General features: G+C 37.6%; 1 pseudogene; it reads right to left on the reverse strand.

Moving 5' to 3' along the window:
- Window positions 1-17,464, reverse strand: part of LOC125245885 — a 34,617-nt pseudogene extending 17,153 nt beyond the window's left edge.
- Between the last annotated feature and the right edge of the window lie 4,765 nt (window positions 17,465-22,229).

A 22,229-nucleotide genomic window follows, 5' to 3' on the forward strand; every position in this document is an offset into this window, starting at 1 on the left:
CTTTGTGCGCTGTATTTGCCATACAAACACAAGACATTACAATCAAATCAAACCCACTTGAAGTGGATGGATGCCAGTGGAGAAGAGGCTTCACTATGCTGAATAAACTGCTTTTATTTCTCCCGGGAAACTCCCATAATTTGTATAGCCCAAACCTCATTACAGTGAAAAACAGCGAGTTTGCTGCGTAATGTTGTTTCCGTGTCAACTCTGCTCAGCACGCGACATTGCGACTCAAATGTTGTGACGTCACCTATTGTGAAGCACGAATGAAACGCTCACAGCAGCATATAAAAGCAGCAATGTGGTCAGTTTATATCATTCATTTGTTCTGACTGAGGTTTGTACAGCTTGGTTCTAATGATGGAAAATTATCTTTTAAGGACAATTGCAATTGCAATCATTGATTTTAAGCAATTTGAACCCAAATGTAACCTTAAGGGTGTTGCAAACAACATTCCAGTCATTCGGACTCATATTTTCTGTGCACCTGTTCATATCCAGAGATACAATGACCGGCCAGTCTGTTGCAAATGGTGTTGTGGTCTTTGAAAATCCACATGATGCAACAAATGCCCTAGAAGCTCTGAATTAGGGCTGAAGAAAGCCTCTTCCAGTCATGGGGAAGACGCACAGATTCTGTGAGAAGAGTTTTCACAACAGTTTGGAGCAGCCCTCAAGCCATGACTCTCATTGGCCGGCTGATTCTGGCATAAGTCTGCATAAGAAGCGGCAGGAGTGCAGATTTACGGTTTATGATTGGGAGATTTATTGGCGAACTGTACTCCAGCTGCTAAAGTCAAGATACACTACAGGCCTCATGCTAAGCCCAGGCCAGCTTTAGAGCCCCAAGGGGACCCTAAAGTCAAGCCACACCTCTGGCCAGCCAAAAAGGGCCTTGTCCCAAGCTAGAGCTGGACCCCCTACAGTCGAAGCAGTGCCAGTGTCAGGGGTGCAAGTGCACATTTACTGAGGGGTATGCAAGATCAGAAGCTTGGCATCCCACACATTGCACCTGCACCTCCAATCTTTTCTGTGTCTTTCCTCAACTGAGAAATGCTGGAGGATACAAGTTGATGAAAATTTCTGGAACAACACAAAGCCGTGAGCTCGTCCTCATTCCTTGTCGAAATGAAAGCTACAGTGTTGAATATTTTAAAGATGCTCAAACCTACATAGGCCATGCTACAATCTTTATCAGTCCACTTCAAAAACACCTACATCTTGACAGTGTTCTTTAAAAATGCATGTATTGATAATGTACGCATTTCTACTGCATTATTGTGAGGATGAGCATTTTAATGAAGGTGCTTCTTATTAAATGTGTTGTTCTTGCATGTGCATATAAACAGGAGGTTAATGTAATGGAAAGGAATGGACACAGTGGACCTCCACAACAGTGCATATACTGCAGAAAGGAATTTTCCTTTGCAGACATAAAAATGCACGAGGAACTTTTGAACTTAATATATCTATATAAAAAAAAAAAAAAAAACTGTAAATGACATGAATTAGATTGGAAATGCTAAGCCAGACTGTTGGCTTTCTCAGTGTACATATATAAATTATCCCCTGGTTTCACAGAGAATGCTTAAGCTAGTCCTAGACTAAAATGCATTTTTGTGCTATATTAACTGAAAGTAACTTGTACTGACATATCTTAAAACATGTCAGTGCCATGGTTTTGTCTCAAGATGCACACCAGTGATGTTTTTTTCTAGAGTACATTTATAAAAGCTACTTTAATATCCTAATTGAACTAAGGCCTAATCCAGGCTTAGGCTAAGCCCTGTCTGTGAAACTGGGCCTATACGGTATTATATGGTTTTATAACACAAGACCATTTAGATCCAATCATAAATTTCTAGAAAATCTATTGTTTTGCTAAATTCTCTTTTATTAGAAGTATTATTCAGCATTAAAACTCATCAAAAACACACCTGAAGAGGATTTTCTCTTGATCTAGACAAAACTATAATCAAATAAAATAACACTGAAGTTCTTAGATTAAAGATTATAATGGCTTGAAAGCCCAAGTTTTAATCAATCAACCTATTTAACCTATTAATATGTAAAACTATTATTATTTACTAGTCAATGCATATTAAACATGACACTAATGCATGTTATCTATTTAGTTTCTGTTAAAGTGTAAAATAGAGCTTGATGGACACATATTTAAGTTTTTCCATGTTCACCCCAACAATCAAAGATGCTAACTAGGGGTGTAACGATATATCGCAGTACGATATTTCACGATGCAAAAATTTTACGATATGTATCGCTGAGTGATGGCGATACTTTTACGATCTGACTGCCGACGTGACCTACTCTGCAACAGCATTGCGCATGCTTTTATCGCAGTTGCAGAAGTCCGACGTCTGGCAGCATATTGGTTTTCCAGTCACACGACAGGACGACTGGAAATTTGGAAATGGAAAGCTTCATGCTTCAGACTCATGCTTAAGTCTTTTATAACTAATATAACCAAAGTTTTAAAAGCAGCTATAAAAGAGTGAGAGCTTGAAAGGGCTCCTCATAGTACTGCTGTTGTTATTGACAACGCATGAAACTGGGGCCTAGTCCACACGAACACAGGTATTTTTTCACCTTCTTTTTAAAAATAAAATCGTGTCCACACAAGCATTGTTTTTAAAAAACCTGTGTCCACATGAAAATGCAAAAACACACAATGAAGCACTGTCAAAAGCCATGTTGGCCAATCAGAAGCCTGGAAAAAAAGTTTTTTACCTTTTATAAGCCAAGCCCAATTTCAAATTTGATACCAATACCTTAGAAAGTGAGTGTTTTACATGAGTTTAACTAAGTTTGTCCAAGCACTTCCAAAAAAAAAAGGCCACTTGGAGACTCCAAATCGGCACATAAAACTATTTATTTATTGCCATAAACTAGTTGTCTGGAATTTTTCTCGGTGAGCTCATCCACAATTATAACACAAAGACAAAAACAAGTACATACATAAATACATATATATCCTAGACATTACAAAGAATGAAATACTGATTCATGAATACCAGAAGAGTTAAGTCTTGAGGTAGAGGAGTTAAGAAATGTCAAGCTGGTGTGTATGACCTCTAAAAATTGATAGACCTTTTCTCTGCAGATGTGAGAAATAAATGTTGTCATAAATGGTAGAAAGATCACTGGTACTATTCTATAAAATGCTGCTATTCTCAAATGCTGTTTATGTGGTGATGAAAAAAAAAAAAGTTAAATAATAGTCAATAAATGTGATGAGAATGCATTTCTCAAATGTATTTCACAGTGTGTATTAAAATATGTCATTTTGGTGATCAATGATGAGTTTTAAGGGAAAAAATAATTTACTACAGCGAGACTTTAAACAGTTTTGTAAACAGTTGCCTGAAATTGATTGTGATACATTTTAGTCTGTTTTCATTTCCAGAACTTAAAGATTAAGACCTCAGAACAGAGACCTATAATGTAAGAAACATTGTATCACCTGCAGTTGCTATGAGACACCAGCCGTCTGTAGGCTGGTTAAAGGCCAAGTCACATACAAAACCATCTTCTTTCATTCTAATGACCCTCAAAATATAATTTAGTATGTCTCAAATCAGGAGAGAGGGTCTCATCTAAACACTTGCCTCTTTAAAAGAACTTCATAGCTAAAGGAAGCCAGGAGATGAGAGGATAGTTTATTTCGGCTTAAACTTACAGGAACAGTTCACCAAAAATGAGAAGTTCCAAGTAAATGACAGAAGTGTTGCTTTTGGTGAAATATTATTTTATGTATGCTCAGCAGTTTTCTAATTTTCTATCAAATGGTTGTTTTCATCATTGTTTTCATAAAGGCCTGTACACACCATCCCAACACAATCCAGTGAGCAGTGTACTCGGTAAAATAACCTTTTTACTCTTTAAGCAAAAGGAGTACAGTGTACGCCATCATGCGCTAAAGAAGGCCCCGTGGGCTTATAACCTCAGCAGACATGTGGCATCACCTCGTGGCAGTGTTATCAAGCTCCAGCCGGGACAAACCAACTACAAATGAGGTTATACAAATGGCCAGCCAGCGACATAAAATCTCCTTTACTCTCTTAGTAAAGAAATGTAAAAGAAATGTAAAAGGTACATGCCTGTCACACATGGCGCCAGCTAGCGGCCACTAAAGTTCTAGGAGCAAAATAGAACCGAGTTAAAAACAAGGTAACTACTTAGCTCAACTAGAGCTAAAGGAGACCATGCTCAAGGAAGTAAATGCATAAAACTGAACAACCAATCGGTTTAACACAAAAACTCACCCTGAGAGGCAAGCCACTCAGAAAACGTACTCTGTAAAAGTACCTTTTACTCTCTAAGCGAGAGAGGTACACAACCGAAACTCCAGCATGATACATAGGAGGCTTAAAAAGGCCTATGACTCATAAACACGTTGCGTCAGCTAGTGGCAATCACGACCCATCCATGGTGATGTGTCAAATACAAACCAACATGCAAACAGAAAGGAGGCCCTGGTAGGGCCTTCAACCTCCATGAACACATGGCATCAGCCATTGGTAGCTTCATGACTAAACCAGCCAGTAGGCCAAGTACTCGATAAGACACCTTAACACTTGGATAAGAAGAGTACACACTCCGACACAGTACTCTATGAGAGGCCTGACCTAGGGCCTACTCTTACAGAGGTGGGCGTGGCCGATGGCGGTGTGAGTCAGCAAACAAGTCTCAACCATGGAGATGAGTCTCAAATATAACCAACCCAGCTGTGCCAACATGAAAACTGAAAAGGAGGCCTGGCAGGGCCAACTACTTTTAGCACCATGTGGCGCCAGTCAGTGGTCATAAATAGGGACCAAGCTCAAACGGGACCAGCTCTAGGCCCAACAAGCTAACTGTGGGTAACTAGCTACAATCTGAGCTAAGCCTACACATTCCAACAGGCAATATACAAGGTACAAATAAATATGCAACCATGGTCTAAGGGAGGCCTACAAGGCCTACGACCTCAAACAAACATGAGCATAAGTCTGAGGCAGTGCTAAGATACATGAGCAAACTCGCGATCGTAAACCAACAGCGCCCAAGATACAAGCTGTACTTAGAAAGAGGCTACCAATAAAGAGCCAACAATCTTAACAGTATATGTAAAACAGCTGCTGTGGTCATGATCAACTGGGAGCTATCAGAGATCATTTCTATTATAACCAGAATAAGACTCCCTACACTCAACCTGAGTGTGCAATCCAACAGGTGATGCACTCAGTGAAACACAAACCCTAGCCGGGGAGTACAACAAAACACCACATTCTTAGATAGAGGCTAAACACAGCCTGCTATCACAGAAACAGGTGATAACCTGTGGCAGCACTAGAGTAAGCTCACATATTTTAAAGTATGTAGGGCTAAGGCTTAGAACCCAAAGCAAAAATAAATGCTTTGTAATACATGCCATCCAAACAGGATAAATGTTTTTACAGAACAGATTTGAGATCTGTGTTGAACCTTTGAGAACAAAAGCTAAAAGCATTTAGCACCGTATACTCAAACTTGAATATAATTTAAGGGGCTCATGAGAAAACATTATAAGCATGACAAAGTTCTACAAAGTGGGGCCTAGCAACACTGCATAACTTATCTTCTCAAAGGTAAGGGCCTACCACCTGGGAAAAACAGCACCAGGAAGATTCATAACAGCCTATAACCCGAGCTGTTAACCTCAGCCATAGCACCTACATCACATCGAAGGGGAAATGGGCATACAGCCAGCAACTCCCTCAGGAGGAGGCCAGAACTAGGAACTATACAACCTCAGAGGGATAGTAATAATAAGGGTGATGTAACAAACACACACCTAAACCTAGCTCTAGCCTAGCCGCTAGCTAAGGCCTATTGGGCCAAGCAAGCTTGGGCTTCATTTTGAATGAATACGCTACAAGATGAAGAGCTACAAGCAAACAGTGTCAGGCGGCCAAAAAAGGCAGACCTGCACGCAAATAACTGAAGTAACGAGTGCAAACTCAAACAAACAAACTCAATCAGTATTTAGCTAAGCTACTCTAACACAGGAGGCTAAAACCTAGCAGCCATAATGTGGCCTGCAAGTGAAAACTAGCCAACCTTGCGATTCAGTTATTTTGCCCAAAAGAACCTCTTCTAAATTATGGACTATATGCTCAGGAAACTATACAGGAAAAACAAGGACTACACTTTTTATAAGAATAAAATTTAGACCAAGCTTACCTCCTGCAGTTCGTAGAACGAAGATTCTCCTCCTTTTGTCTTGCATGAAGGTTTTTCCATGCCTTCTTGATCTCAGCGTGTAGATCGGGAAGGAATGGAAGGCTCACCGGAATTATTGGGTTATGGTCCGAAAGAAACCATTTGTCAAGCCTGCCACGAACAGGCTCTTTCCTGATGCGCTCCCAAGGCAGCTGCAGCCTGCACGAAGTGCGCTCCATAACCTTCAATAACTTTGCATACGCTGGGCAGGGCGGCCTAGAGGGAGCCATGGACTTGCACGCTTCTTCCTCCACAGCCATCTCCTGCTCTCTGGGGCTTGCAGGAAGGTTTACACCCCTCTCAAATTCCTCAGCGAGCTCCACCTGTGAACCCCATGATTTCAGCCGCCGCTCTGCCTCAGCACGAGCAGGGCCGGAACAACCGGGCAAAGGCGCTGATGCCTCTTCCCTCGAGAAGAGGGCCAGACGAGAACGGAGCATCTTCATGGGCAGACACTCAGTTAACGCAGACAGCACCCTCGAGCACCGTCCATTTGTCAGACATGTTGCAAAGTAATTCCTTACCGGTGTTGAAAACAATGGCATTGACAAGACAGTCCCGAAAGACGAGAAGATGTTGACTGCTTCCTCAGGCACTCCCTTTGACAACTATAAATATATATATTACGGGTGTAACAGTACATGTATTCGTCCCGAACCTTCATGGTACGGACGTCACGGTTCTGTTCACGCAGTATGACGATGAATACAGGCGATCCACACTTCAATCCAGAAAGGGGCACGCATTGTAATGCTTTTTAGCCTATCCTATTTTTTAACCAGCATTAACCACGAATAATCACAATAAGCTCTGTGTTTTGTTACTTTTGATAAGAAACAAAGTGCCATCTTTCAAATTCTGTCCATTTTATCATGAAATTCAAACATTAAAGGCCGTTTTGAGGCTTTTTGATGTGGTGTGACAGATCGCTGTATAGGCGCCTCAGTTCAAACGGCAGCACAGAGTGAGAGTGAACGTAATCAAAGAATATACACTAACAAGAAGCTATACTTAATAGAACGTTCCATTGCAACACCGACGCCCAGCAGCGGCCCTGCGTTTCCGCCATTTTGGTGAAAGCGAGTCGGCAGTCCACTAGTTTCTATGGCAATATCAGCCGCTTTGTTAAAAAAAAAAAAGTACATTAAAGCGGAAATCCAACCTGAATGATGACAACACAGAATAAAATACTATCACTAGTGATCATCAAATCCTTTTACAGTTTATTTTACACACTTTGTGTTTAAGTCTTCCACTTTTTTCACAAAACCTTTGGTCTCTAGAAACCCAGTCAGTTTGGGTTAAAATTATTTAAAAGGCTGAATTATTACCAACATATAAAATTAAATTAAATACATGCATCAGAAAAATTGGGAATGTTGGACAATAAATATATGAATATAACAGCTTGATTTTGCAGTGTTGTCTAATGTCCATTGAAGCAAAAGTGGGAATTATGCAATAACGGACACAGCAATGCATCATGTATTATAAGATCATTATGTTTGTAGCGTGATCCATTGAAACGTACAATATAGCTTATTTCAATTCAGACCTAGACTTTATTACCATTACTCCACTAGGTCTGAAATATATTGTTCGCTGCAAACATGATGATCTTAAATTTATTAATTATTAATTTACTATTAATAAATGTGTAAAGTTGCATAAAATGGAAATACTCAATAAAGTAGGCTAACTACGTTACCTCAGATGGATGAATGGTTGGATTCCACAACTGGTAAAATAAAACGTGTATAAGACAATACAACATTTACTGTAGGAGCCATACAATTTACTGGTGACTTAATTTAAAAAACTGTTTGTGCACTTCTGATTTGACAGTGAAATTTGCCAATTTTGGGTGCGTAAGATGTGAAGGATTCAATGGTCCAGTTAGTATTTTCAGCCCATAATGGCGGCCGCGCCACCTAGTGACTGTTTCCCAAAATGAATCAAAGTGTCGCCTCTTGGTTTCTAAGCTCTTTGACGTGATCATCCCTTCCTCTTCACTACTACTGAATGAACATGAATGAACATGAAGGTATGTTGAAAGATACAGTACAACTTACAGAAAGATGTCAGTAAAACAATGTCACATAGTATTACATTTACCTCAGAAAAGCCATTAAGTGTCAACAGCTTGTTAGTTTGCTAGAGAAATGAACTGTTTCGCTAAATATATATGCACTTTATTAGCCTATATATTAATTATATTTTACGTGACCTGTTAATGTTAGGCCTAAATAATTCCATCATGAAACAAGTTATGACAGCCACTGAGTTATTGATTATATTTCAACAACAAATTGGAGAAACAAAGGTTAATGCAAAAAACTGCCTTATGTGTAATTTACTTGCTTACATTTTTATTATTATTTGAGTGTTGATGATTATGTCTAAAAATAAATAGCAACTAATTATTATTTGGACTCTCTTGTTAATTGTAACCTTTATTATAGTAATGTGCAAGTAAGGGCTCCCTAATAGTTTACAGCATTAGCAGGTTCAGTAAAACACTGTTTAATTAAAAAAAAAAACAGATTTTTTTGTTTGTTTGTTTTCTCACCCTGCTGTACCCTGAACCCTGACTTCAAAGCCGATGTACGTACTGAACCGTCATGTTTGTGTACCGTTACCCAATTCAATTCAAAATTGCTTTATTGGCATGACTGTAAATAATACAATATTTTTATTCCTGAATAGCAGTGGTTCTACACTAATCTGCAATTTTTGCTGATTAAAACACCATGCTGGATATAACCTGCCATGGTGACATATCCTCTGAAAAACTCCTGAGATTCAACAGCTAATTCAGCACATTGTCTTGCAACTTACACAGAATGACTTGACAGCTGAGCGCGGGAATTTCACTGTCATTGGATGCATCAACGTCATGTTTGCATAGGCCATACTATTTGAATTCATGATTGGTTGACTGCCAAATTAACATCCTAAACAACGATAAAATAAAGTTATTAACCGGTTATTTCAAATAAGCATTTCTCTTCGGATCATTAGGGGCCAAGCCCCGAAGGGGCTGTAGCCCCTATTGTAATTGTACGTTTTCCCTTTTATTATTATTATTCTTCCTCCCGAATGGGAGTCTATGGCAGCCCTATCAACGGAACATGAGAAAATGATGAAATTTGGCACAGTTGTAGAGATGCTCATGAATAGTGATTGGACCAAATTTGGAGTCTCTAGAACCAACTCTATAGCGCCACCACCAGTTCAAAATTTCAACATTCTAACGGTTTTAACATTTGAACTGTTTGTCATAGAAAAATTAAATTTAGTTCATCTGATTCGTCTCTTCATGCTGATGCTATTCAACTTCTTACATTAAGTCTCCACCCATTACAGTAGCGGCCATTTTGAAAAGTACAGTATTTGTTTTTTTCGCTTCTCCTCCTTCAAAATTTGTCCAATTTTGTCCAAACTTTGATCAGGTGATCTTTGGTCTGAGCCGCACAGAAATGACTGAACAGATTTTTTTTATTCATCTTTGTTCAAAAGTTATGATGTCACGAAGTTAACGAGGTTGACCCAAAATTGCTATAGAGGCTGTATCTCGGCCAAACTTTGAGCAATCGAAACTAAAATTGGTACACTTGATCAAGACCATGATCTGAGGTTCCATGCCAAATTTGGGAACAGCGCCACCTACAGGTCATGAGATCTGAAAAATGGCTATTTTGGCCAATAACTTTTGAACACTTTATTAGAAAATCAAGATCTTGGTGTCTATGGATTCCCTGTGCCATGCCGAATCCGAGGATATCGAATTCGTCAACATCGGATGAACCACGTGTCCGCCATTTTGAATTTTGTCATAAATTGCAATAACTTTTAAACAATTTGACATATCTTCACACAAATTGGTACGTATGACCTTTAGAAGGTCCTGAAGGTACCTGAGAAGTTTCAACACAGCGCCACCTACTGTTCCACAGATGTAATGATTATTGCAAAACCACTTATAACTTTTGAAAACACTTTCCAAAATGTGTATGCTTTATGTCATTTTATTCCCTGGCTTATGCCGATTCCGACGATGTGTCATTTGTCATTTTCCTTAAATGTACCTGTCTGCCATATTGAATTAAATCAAAAACAGTTTTTTCGCTACTCCTCCCACAAATTTTGGTCAATTTTGTCCAAAATCAGCTCAGATGATCTTTGGACCGAGCCGCACAGAAATGACTGAACGGATTTTTGATATTCGCTACCATTCCCAAGATATTCATCTCTGAATGTGACCTTGCTTGTGTTTGTTGTCTTATACTAGTTAGCTTAGCACAGTAATTGCTTAGCATGCTAAACTATTGCTATTCTTTCTAATGTGGTCTTCAGTCAACAGGTTAACCAAAACTTAGTTGGCATTAAATAACTTTGCATACTAATATGGTTAACATGCTATGAAGCTTTTTTTTTTGTGAACTCTTTCTCACACTGAAACCTCTGCTTAGCATACTGATGAACTTGCATGGCTGATTAGCTCAATGTGTTACGCCACGGATCCCGAATGCTCTGCATCGTGGGTTCTAAACTCAGTGTGACACATGCCCAGACCGCATGAGGTACTGTGGCAGGAAAAGATGCAGAACTTGTGTCTGTTCTAGGCATTCTGCCTAAAACTGGTCTAATCTGAAGCTATCACATGCAATTCCTTTATGTCCAAATTCGTAGTTATTCTTCTTCCCCCTGTATGGTAATCAATGAACCATAAGAAGGAAAATTATCAAATTTGGCATGCTTGTAGTGATAGTAATTAAAAGTAATTTGACCAACTTTGGAGTATCTAGGACTAAGTCTATAGCGCCACCACCAGTTCAAATATTCACTTTTGTAAAGGTTATAACTTTTGAACCCTTTGTTCCAGAAAAATGAATGTCAATACAACTGATTCCTCTCTTCATACTGATCACATTCAATATCTTACATTAAGTCTCCACCCAGTACAGTAGTGGCCATTTTGAAAAGTACAGTATTCCGTTTTTTCGCTACTCCTCCTTCAAAATTTGTCCAATTTTGTCCAAACTTTGATCAGGTGATCTTTGGTCTGAGCCGCACAGAAATGACTGAACAGATTTTTTTTATTCATCTTTGTTCAAAAGTTATGATGTCACGAAGTTAACGAGGTTGACCCAAAATTGCTATAGAGGCTGTATCTCGGCCAAACTTTGAGCAATCAAAACTAAAATTGGTACACTTGATCAAGACCATGATCTGAGGTTCCATGCCAAATTTGGGAACAGCGCCACCTACAGGTCATGAGATCTGAAAAATGGCTATTTTGGCCAATAACTTTTGAACACTTTATTAGAAAATCAAGATCTTGGTGTCTATGGATTCCCTGTGCCATGCCGAATCCGAGGATATCGAATTCGTCAACATCGGATGAACCACGTGTCCGCCATTTTGAATTTTGTCATAAATTGCAATAACTTTTAAACAATTTGACATATCTTCACACAAATTGGTATGTATGACCTTTAGAAGGTCCTGAAGGTACCTGAGAAGTTTCAACACAGCGCCACCTACTGTTCCACAGATGTAATGATTATTGCAAAACCACTTATAACTTTTGAAAACACTTTCCAAAATGTGTATGCTTTATGTCATTTTATTCCCTGGCTTATGCCGATTCCGACGATGTGTCATTTGTCATTTTCCTTAAATGTACCTGTCCGCCATATTGAAATAAATGGAAAACAGTTTTTTCGCTACTCCTCCTACAATTTTTGTCCAATTTTGTCCAAAATCAGCTCAGGTGATCTTTGGACCGAGCCGCACAGAAATGACTGAATGGATTTTTGATATTCGCTACCATTCCCAAGATATTCATCTCTGAATGTGACCTTGCTTGTGTTTGTTGTCTTATGCTAGTTAGCTTAGCATGCTAATTGCTTAGCATGCTAACCAGTTGTCATTCTCTTTAATGTGGCTCTTCAGTTATCAAGTTAACCATGAGCTTCATTAGCATTAAGTTAGCTTAGCATGCTAATATGGTTAGCATGCTAAGTAATGCTTTTTTTGTGAATTCTTTGTTAGACTAAAAGGTTTCTTCCACAGTCTGTTGAATGTGCATCCTCAAGTAGCTCAATGTGTAAAGCCAGTTATCTGAAGAGCCCTGTATCCGAAGTTAGTGGGTTCGAATCCCAGGTGGAGCGGTTTTATAAAATAGTGTGTTTTGATTCCTTTACTGCCTCTTGGATTAGAAATAAATGCTTTTTGTTTCATGCTGTGTTCATTTTCATCTAAGCTTATGTACATTCTGAGTTCATTCTTGCCCGTAATTCTGAACCAGCTGTTTCATGTTTGTTCATTTTCTGCTGTTTTTCCTCTTCCTGCTCTGTATTGCACTACAGCATGATGAGCTGCAGAATGATCTAAAGTGCAGCTTTATAAGAATTCTTCATTTTGAGTTCATTTTCACATGAACTAATAAACTTCGGCAGGTGTGGAAACATTCACTTGCACAGTGGTGCAATGAGATGAGAAATGGACCTTGGACCCGGAGGTCGTGGATTCGAATCTCGTGTGGGGTTCCTTTATACAATTGTGTGTAATGAGTCATTTTGATACCTTTTTTATCCAAATAAGGATTGTGCTAATCTTTATTCCTCTTCAATGAGATACAAGTATTTTAGTTCATTCCGTGTTCATTCTCTGAACTTCTATTGATTTTCATTAGGGGCCAAGCCCCAAAGGGGCTGTAGCCCCTATTGTAATTGTACGTTTTCCCTTTTATTATTAGGGGCCAAGCCCCAAAGGGGCTGTAGCCCCTATTGTAATTGTACGTTTTCCCTTTTATTATTATTATTCTTCCTCCCGAATGGGAGTCTATGGCAGCCCTATCAACGGAACATGAGAAAATGATGAAATTTGGCACACTTGTAGTGATGGTCATGTCTAGAAATCTGACCAATTTTGGAGTCTCAAGGACCAACTCTATAGCGCCACCACCAGTTCAAAAATTCAACATTCTAAAGGTTATAACTTTTGAACCATTTGCTCTAGAAAAATACAATTTAGTACATCTGATTTGTCTCTTCATGCTGATTCTATTCAAATTCTTACATTAAGTCTCCACCCATTACAGTAGCGGCCATTTTGAAAAGTACAGTAGTCCGTTTTTTCGCTACTCCTCCTTCAAAATTTGTCCAATTTTGTCCAGACTTTGATCAGGTGATCTTTGGTCTGAGCCGCACAGAAATGACTGAGCAGATTTTTTTTTATTCATCTTTGTTCAAAAGTTATGATGTCACGAAGTTAATGAGGTTTACCCAAAATTGCTATAGAGGCTGTATCTCAGGCCAAACTTTGAGCGATCAAAACAAAAATTCGTACACTTGATCAAGACCATGATCTGAGGTTCCTTGCCGAATTTGGGAACAGCGCCACCTACAGGTCATGAGATCTGTAAAATGGATATTTTGGCCAATAACTTTTGAACACTTTATTAGAAAATCAAGATCTTGGTGTCTATGGATTCCTTGGGCCATGCCGAATCCGGGGATATTGAATTTGTCAACATCGGATGAAAAGCATGTCCGCCATTTTGAATTTTGTCATAAATTTCAATATCTTTTAAACTATTTGACATATCTTCACAAAAATTAGTATGTATGACCTTTAGTAGGTCCCGAAGGTACCTGAGAAGTTTCAACACAGCGCCACCTACTGTTCCACAGATATAATGTTTTTTGCAAAAATGCTTATAACTTTTGAAAACACTTTCCAAAACGTGTATACTTTATGTCATTTTATTCCCTGGCTAATGCCAATTCCAACGATGTGTCATTTGTCATTTTCCTTAAATGTACCTGTCTGCCATATTGAAATAAATGAAAAACAGTTTTTTCGCTACTCCTCCCACAAATTTTGTCCTATTTTGTCCACAATCAGCTCAGAAGATCTTTGGACCGAGCCGCATAGAAATGACTGAACGGATTTTTGATATTCGCTACCGTTCCCGAGATATTTGTCTCTGAATGTGACCTTCCTTGTGATTGTTATCTTATGCTAGTTAGCTTAGCATGCTAATTGCTTAGCATGCTAACCAGTTGTCATTCTTTTTAATGTGGCTCTTCAGCTATCAAGTTAACCATGAGCTTCATTAGCATTAAGTTAGCTTGGCATGCTAATATGGTTAGCATGCTAAGAAATGCTTTTTTTTGTAAATTCTTTGTTACACTAAAAGTTCTCTTCCACAACATGTTGAACATGTGTCATAATGTAGCTCAATGTGTAAAGCCAGGTACCTGACGAGCCCTGTACCTAAAGATAGTGGGTTCGAATCTCGGGTGGAGTGGTTTTATGAAATTGTGTGTTTTGATTCCTTTATTGCCTCTAGATTAGAAATAAATGCTTTTTGTTTCATGCTGTGTTCATTTTCATCTAAGCTTCTGTACTTTCTGAGTTCATTCTCGCCCATAATTCTGAACCAGGTGTTTCATGTTTGTTCATTTTCTGCTGTTTTTCTTCTTCCTGCTCTGTATTGCGCTACAGCATGATGAGCTGCAGAATGATCTAAAGTAAAGTTATTAAATATAACATTCAGTGCAGTTTCATAAAAATTCTTCTTTTTGAGTCCATTTTCACATAAACTAGTGAACTTCGGCAGTTGTGTCAACAGTCACCTGCACAGTGGTGCAATGACATGCGCAATGGACACTGGACCTGGAGGTTGTGGGTTCGAATCCCGTGTTGGGTGGTCATTATGCAATTGTGTGTAATGAGTCATTTTGATTCCTTTTTTATCCAAATAAGCATTGTACTAATCTTTATTCCTCTTGAATTAGATACAAGTGTTTTTAGTTCATTCTGTGTTCATTCTCATCTGAACTTCTATTGATTTTCATTTCATTTCCACCTGTCCTTCTGAACCAGCTGTTTTGCATGTACATTCAATTTCTGCTGTTTTTGCTCTACCTGCTCCGTATTGCGCTACTGCCCCTTCTGGGGCTTGGCCCCGAATTGCTGCTTGCAGCTATATTTTAAATTTGATTTTGTTTTTGTTTTATGTTCCTGTTGAAATTTTTTTTTTGTTTGTTTTTATTCCAGTTCAAGGGCCCTGGCTAGCTCGTTATATATGTCAAGTAACATACAATATTTGGCAAAAAAAAAAAAAAAAAAATTATGTATTTTTTTTACTTAAACCTGCATCTCATTGACTCTTCTCACAGACACATTGAAACTTATCATTGCATGGGTAATCAGCCCATCCTGATGCATGATTTAGAGCACAGTTCTCTCTTCTATGTCCACCAGGCTCTTCAGATGCCCAGAACCTGAAAATATAGATCAGCCTTAGATCAGTGATATGATACTGACTGTGAGAATCATTTATTAGATATTATTCAGTTCAGTTCAAGTCGATTTCTCACCCAGGAGGTCTGTGTGCTGCCATCAACCCATTTCCAGCTGCCCTCCACATTCACTGTCAGTCAGACCGAATCCAGACTTGAGAACAAAACAATTTTCTTAATAAAATCCTAAGAAAATAAAACAATTACACTTTTATGTCTTTAAGAGAATTAACAATAGACACTTTTCATGAAACAATAACAGAATAAAGTGTAAAAGAATAAGTTCTTCCTATAGACTATTATCTATAGTTAGAAAAGTAGTTTCACTCACTTGTTCCGCTTTGTTGTTTGTGATGATCAGATCTGCTCCTCTGTCTGTACAGTATCTTCTGCTCTCAATCCAGCTCCTCTTCTCAGAGGAAATTAAGTAAAAACTGTATTAATAATAAACCCATCCATCTGTAAACCAAAGCAATTTTACTGTTAGCACTGATCTAACAAACTTATTTTTAACCAGCTGTATCTAAATAATTTCTATATGTATCCTGTAAAACAAAACTTGTTTGTAGTTCATAATTACCCATTTTTAACAGTTCATTTTTCTCCTGATTTAATTGGTTTCTTTGTTTGACAAGGTCACTGTTATTTGATGATAATACATCTCTCTCCTCAGTAAGGTTGGTATTTTTGGTTAGTAGCTGGTCTCTCTCTTCTGTGATGTTGGTAATCATGTTTAGTAGCTGTTTTTTCTCTTCTGTGTAGTTGGTGCTCTTTGTATGGATGTATACACCCAGAACTATGACTGCAGTCAGCAGAAGAACACACAGCAGCACCAAACACACTGCAGCTGCTCTGGAGCTTCTGATCTTCACACTATCACTTCCTGAACACCACAGATATGAAGATAATTACTCATATGACTCAAATGTGTGTGATATAATGAATGAGTCTCAGTACCTGTGTGTTGAGGGGTTTGGTGTCTCTTGGAGTTTTCTGTTTCTGTCCTGACTTCAAATCTGTTTATAGGATCAGCATTAGCATAGATATTCATCTCTTCTTCATCTTCACTGTCCATCCCATGTGTATCGGGAATGTTGATATTGCCGTAATAAGACATATTCAGTCTGCTGGAGTTAAATGTGAGACTAGAAGTCGTTTCTTTAGGTGGACTGCACTGCTCTACACTTCTTCTTTCAAGCTGTTACTTTTAGACCACTGTGGTCAAGAACATGTGATATCCTGTTAGGATGCTAAAAAAAATTGCTGACTGTTGTACAACAACCTAAATAACTCTTGTACACATTTACTGCAGATCATTATGAAAAGTTGCTCTTATATTTTTACCCCATCACTAGAGTTTCAATCTTTGTATAACAAACGCATTAGTTGGTATGGTGAACAAGGCCACCCAACTTGTATATTAAAATTTTCTATTGATGATTACATTTTTTGATTTATATATATATATATACACAGTTGCAAGAAAAAGTATGTGAGCCACTTGCAGAATCTGTGAAAATGTGAATAATTTTAACAAAATAAGAAAGATCATACAAAATGCATATATTTTGTTTTGTTTAGTACTGTCCTGGGTAAGATATTTTATATATAAAAGATGTTTGCATGTAGTTTACAAGAAAAAAAAAAAATCTAAAGTATGTGAACCATTGGTTCTTAATACTGTGTGTCATTACCTGGATGATCTACAATAGCTTTTTTTTGTTTTGTGATGGTTCTTCATGAGTCCCTTGTTTGTCCCGAGCAGTAAAACTGTCCAATATTCTTCAGAAAAAATTCTCCAGGTCCTGCGGATTCTTCAGTTTTCAAGCATTTTTTGCATATTTGAACCCTTTCCAGCAGTGACTGAATGATTTTGAGATCTGTCTTTTCACACTGAGGACAATTGAGGAACTGAAACACAACTATTAAAAAAGGTTCAAACTGATTCCAGAAGGAAACACGATGCATTAAAAGTTGGGGGGGAAAACTTTTGAATTTGAATATCAAGATAAATTGTACTTCTTCAGGAAACATGCAAGTATCTTCTGTTGCTTCCAAAGGGCAGTACTAAATGAAAAACAATGATATTTAAACAAAATAAGAAATAAGAAAAATTTGGACATCTTTGTCCTGTTCAAAAGCTTTCACCCGCCAACACTTAATCCATCGTGTTAAGTACATAGTACTTCCTGTGCCTTCGTGAAGGGTGCGAATCAAGACTCCGTAAGGATCCACATGGCGCATGGATTTCTGTGCACGCTGTGAGCATCAGTAGCCATGGGTTGCATTGAAGTGATGTCATCTCCCTCTCTTCGATTTATTGGCTAGAGTATAGGAGCTGTCAGTCTAGAACTAGTGGACCAGTGGTAACGCTTAAGCCCACCCTAATTTACATGAAACTCGAACTGCAACATTTGGAAACGCAAAAGCGGAACATGGAAAGAAGAGCAAAGAGAAAATCAGTACAAGCACACAAGAGAGGAAAATATCAGCAGAAAATGTAAGAGAGCACAAATTACAGAGTAATAAAAGCAAGGAAAACAACTTTTAAGAACACAAACACAAGTTTAAGATTTGTGCAATATCATTTTTATTGTGTTTAAAGTTGATTCATGCTTATTTTTTAAAATGTGATTTTAATTTTTCTATTCACGCTTATTATATTTTTATCCATGACCACGTTCTTTGCCATTCTGATCATTTTGCATTTTTTGTTTCAGCTTGTGCAATTTCATGCTGATTCATGCTTATTATTTTTTGATCCGTGACCGCAATATTTTAGGCAGGAATCTAAATCCCATAGACCAGGCATTGTGCAGCTCAACAAAGGAGAGACAGGGTTCCCACTCGTCCTGGAAATCCTTGAAAACTTAGAAAATTGATGACAAACTTTCCAGTCCTCGAAAACACATGAAAAATTAGAGAAAATGAAAAATGTCCTGGAAAGTCTTGTTGTTGTCCTTAGTTCTTAGGTTTTTCTTTAGTTGAGAACAAAAAGTTTATTACTGGCCAAAAACAATTACCGTTAGTTCCAGAAAGTGCGATGTTCAGGAATGCTGAGTTTTGACATAGTATTTTCAATGATGATGTTTAGTCTTGTGTTGCCACTTGCAACAGTTAGCTAATGCTATTAACTGCTCAAATGTATGCAGAAAATGTTAATTAGTAAGCAGCTACCTAATTCAGTAACTTGCTAACTAATCATTTTGATGCGATATAAGGTCAGTAAGAGATTCGTTGTGCAGTGTAGCCAGCTTCATTGATTATAACAGGAGTTTTCACAACAGTGCAGAACTTAGTGAGTTTGCGCTGAAGTGATTGACAACTGCAGTGATTAAAAAAGGAAAATCTGTTTATAACCCATTCGCAATTTGAAAGTTTTTCATGCTGCTAAGTATACACACTGCAAAGTTTTGGGAATGACTAACTTATTTAAATGCGGGATTGAATCCAAAATTATATTGGTTGACATGGTGATAACCAGCATTGGATGGGACAGAAATAACTAATAGACCTGTCACATATTCTATGGGTTTCTTTGTTGTTCATCGACTTTGTCTTTTATTTTTTTATGTTCAAATAGTTAAAACATTAAAACAGTTCCAATATTTTTGCTATGATATGGACACTGGTAACGAGAACAATTTGTCATAATGTATGATTAAGAGCTCATATTAAAAACTGATTTTATAGTTATGGCAATAAATGGAAGTGTCTGCTGCTGAATAAAAAATAAAAAAGGTAATAACTTTTTATCTCAAAATTCGAAAAAATTCCAAGCTTACATAATTGTGATGTAAACTTGCAATTGTGTTATAAAGTCAGAATTATAAATTGCATAACTGTGATATAAACTCGTAATTGCAAGGAAAAAAAAGTCAGAATTGTGAGATACAAAAAAGGTAATTGCGACTTTAATTCTGTGGCAGAAACAAGCTTCCATAGTCATAATGTAAGATTAAACATGACACTAATGCATATTATCTATTTTGTTTCCATTACAGTGTAAAACAGAGCTTGATGGACATACCTATTTTAAGTTTTTCCATATTCACCCCAGCAATCAAAGATGCTGACAGACATGCGCCCAGTCTCTGTGGTGGAAGACAAGCGTTTACAGAATTTGATTGCCTCCTTCGATGCTGGTTATAAGATTTCATCAACAGCATGTCATGAAACAGAGGCCTAGTCCACACGAACACAGGTATTTTTCCACCTTCGTTTCAAAAATAAATCGTGTCCACACAAGCACGGTTTTAAAAAAAATCTTTGTCCATGTGAAAACACAAAAACACACAATGAAGCGCTGTCAAAAGCCATGTTGGCCAATCAGAAGCCTGGAAAAAAAGTTTATTACCTTTTATAAGCCTTACCAAGCCCAATTTCAAATTTGATACCAATACCTTAGAAAGTGAGTGTTTTACACGAGTTTAACTAAGTTTGTCTAAGCGCTTCCCAAAAAAGGCCACTTGGAGACTCCAAATGGCCCTTTTTTAACCATTGGCACATAAAACTATTTATTTATTGCCATAAACTAGTTGTCTGGAATTTTTCTTGGTGAGCTCATCCACAATTATAACACAAAGACAAAAACAAGTACATACATAAATACATACATGAATACCATAAGAGTTGAGTCTTGAGGTAGAGGAGTTAAGAAATGTCAAGCTGGTGTGTATGACCTCTAAGAACTGATAGACCTTTTCTCTGCAGATGTGAGACATAAATGTTGTCAATGGTAGAAAGATCACTGGTACTATTCTATAAAATCCTGCTATTCTCAAATGCTGTTTATGTGGTGGTAAAAAAAAATAAAGTAATAAAAAAAAATAATAGTAAATAAATATGTGATATGTGATGAGAGTATGTATTTCTCAAATGTATTTCACAGTGTGTATTAATTCTCTGATGACTGATGTTCCCTGCTCAGCCTTAAAGGTGGTTAAATGTAAGAATTTTGCAGTAAAATATCAAAAAACCACTAGGCCAGTGTTATATATTTTGTTCACTTGAGTACTTACAATATCCTAAATGTTTCCAACTATTTGTAAATCGTGAGAAAATTGCAATTTTAACCAAGGCTCTGGGACATGTGAGGAGTCGCCTGTCAATTGCGTCATACCTGCGTCATACCCTCGTTTTTTTTTTTATTTTGTAGAAACCATGAAACACCAAAGACGCTTTAATGTTTACATGTTTTAATAGGCAAGGGAACAACTGTTTTGATATATTTATGGACAGAAAACTAATTATTGTTATATAGCTCAACACATTTAGTCTTATTGTTTAAATCTAAATTTCTTGATTTTTTGCGAGTACCATGCTTTACCATGCCTCAGAGAAAAACACTATTTTGTCAAGTAGCTAACATAGCATAATCAGATGCAGCTTTATTTTTAGTAACAGTAATACAGAATTTTCTCCATCATACGTTTTAAAATTAATTGCATGCCATTTATCAACACAAGCCATCCAGTATTTAATATGATATTCTAAAATTGATCTATCTTACTGCAGTGTGCATCAAGTAACTCACAGCAGCCATACTACAGTAACGTTAATAATCGCATCCATGAACATGATTTCTTCCTGAGTCCTATCCCAATTGTTTTCCACCAGCTGTTGAGGTAAAGACCACATGTCCCAAGATTTCGTGCTCAAACTTGTCATCATCAAGCTACGCCTTTATTTTGAATAGGCCTCTAGCGACCTCTAGCGGACAGAAAATGTTACGTTACAAGGTGCCGAAGAACATGTTTTCAAAAGATGTAATATAAGTCTTAAGTGTCCCCTGAATGTGTCTGTGAACTTTCAGCTCAAAATACCCCATAGTTTTTTTAAAATCTTTTTAAAAAAAATTTAAATCTTGTGCTCCATGCCCCAAGAGCTCGCGCTTGCCTTAACCAGCATAAACAAAGTTCATACAGCTAATATAACCCTCAAAATGGATCTTCACAAGTGTTCATCATGCAGCATGTCTAATCGCGTAAGTATGGTATTTATTTGGATGTTTACATTTGATTCTGAATGAGTTTGATAGTGTTCCGTGGCTAAAGCTAACATTACACACTATTGGAGAGATTTATAAAGAATGAATGTGTTTATGCATTATACAGACTGCAAGTGTTTAAAAATGAAAATAGTGATGGTTCTTGTCTCTGTGAATAAAGTAAGAAACGATGGTAACTTTAACCACATTTAACAGTACATTAGCAACATGTTAATGAAACACTTAGAAAGAGAGTTCACAAATATCACTAAAAATATCATGCTATCAGGGATCATGTCAGTTATTATTGCTCCATCTGCCATTTTTCACTATTGTTCTTGCTTGCTTACCTAGTATGATGATTCAGCTGTGCACAGATCCAGACGTTAATACTGGCTGCCCTTGTCTAATGCCTTGAACATGAGGTGGTATATGCAAATATTGGGGGCGTACATATTAATGATCCCGACTGTTACGTAACAGTCGGTGTTATGTTGAGATTCGCCTGTTTTTCGGAGGTCTTTTAAACAAATGAGATTTATATAAGGAGGAAACAATGGAGTTTGAGACTCACTGTAAGTCATTTCCATGTACTGAACTCTTGTTATTCAACTATGCCGAGGTAAATTCAATTTTCAATTCGATGGCACCTTTAACCT

The sequence above is a fragment of the Megalobrama amblycephala genome, linkage group LG14 (assembly GCF_018812025.1).
Source record: "Megalobrama amblycephala isolate DHTTF-2021 linkage group LG14, ASM1881202v1, whole genome shotgun sequence".
Taxonomy (NCBI): domain Eukaryota; kingdom Metazoa; phylum Chordata; class Actinopteri; order Cypriniformes; family Xenocyprididae; genus Megalobrama; species Megalobrama amblycephala.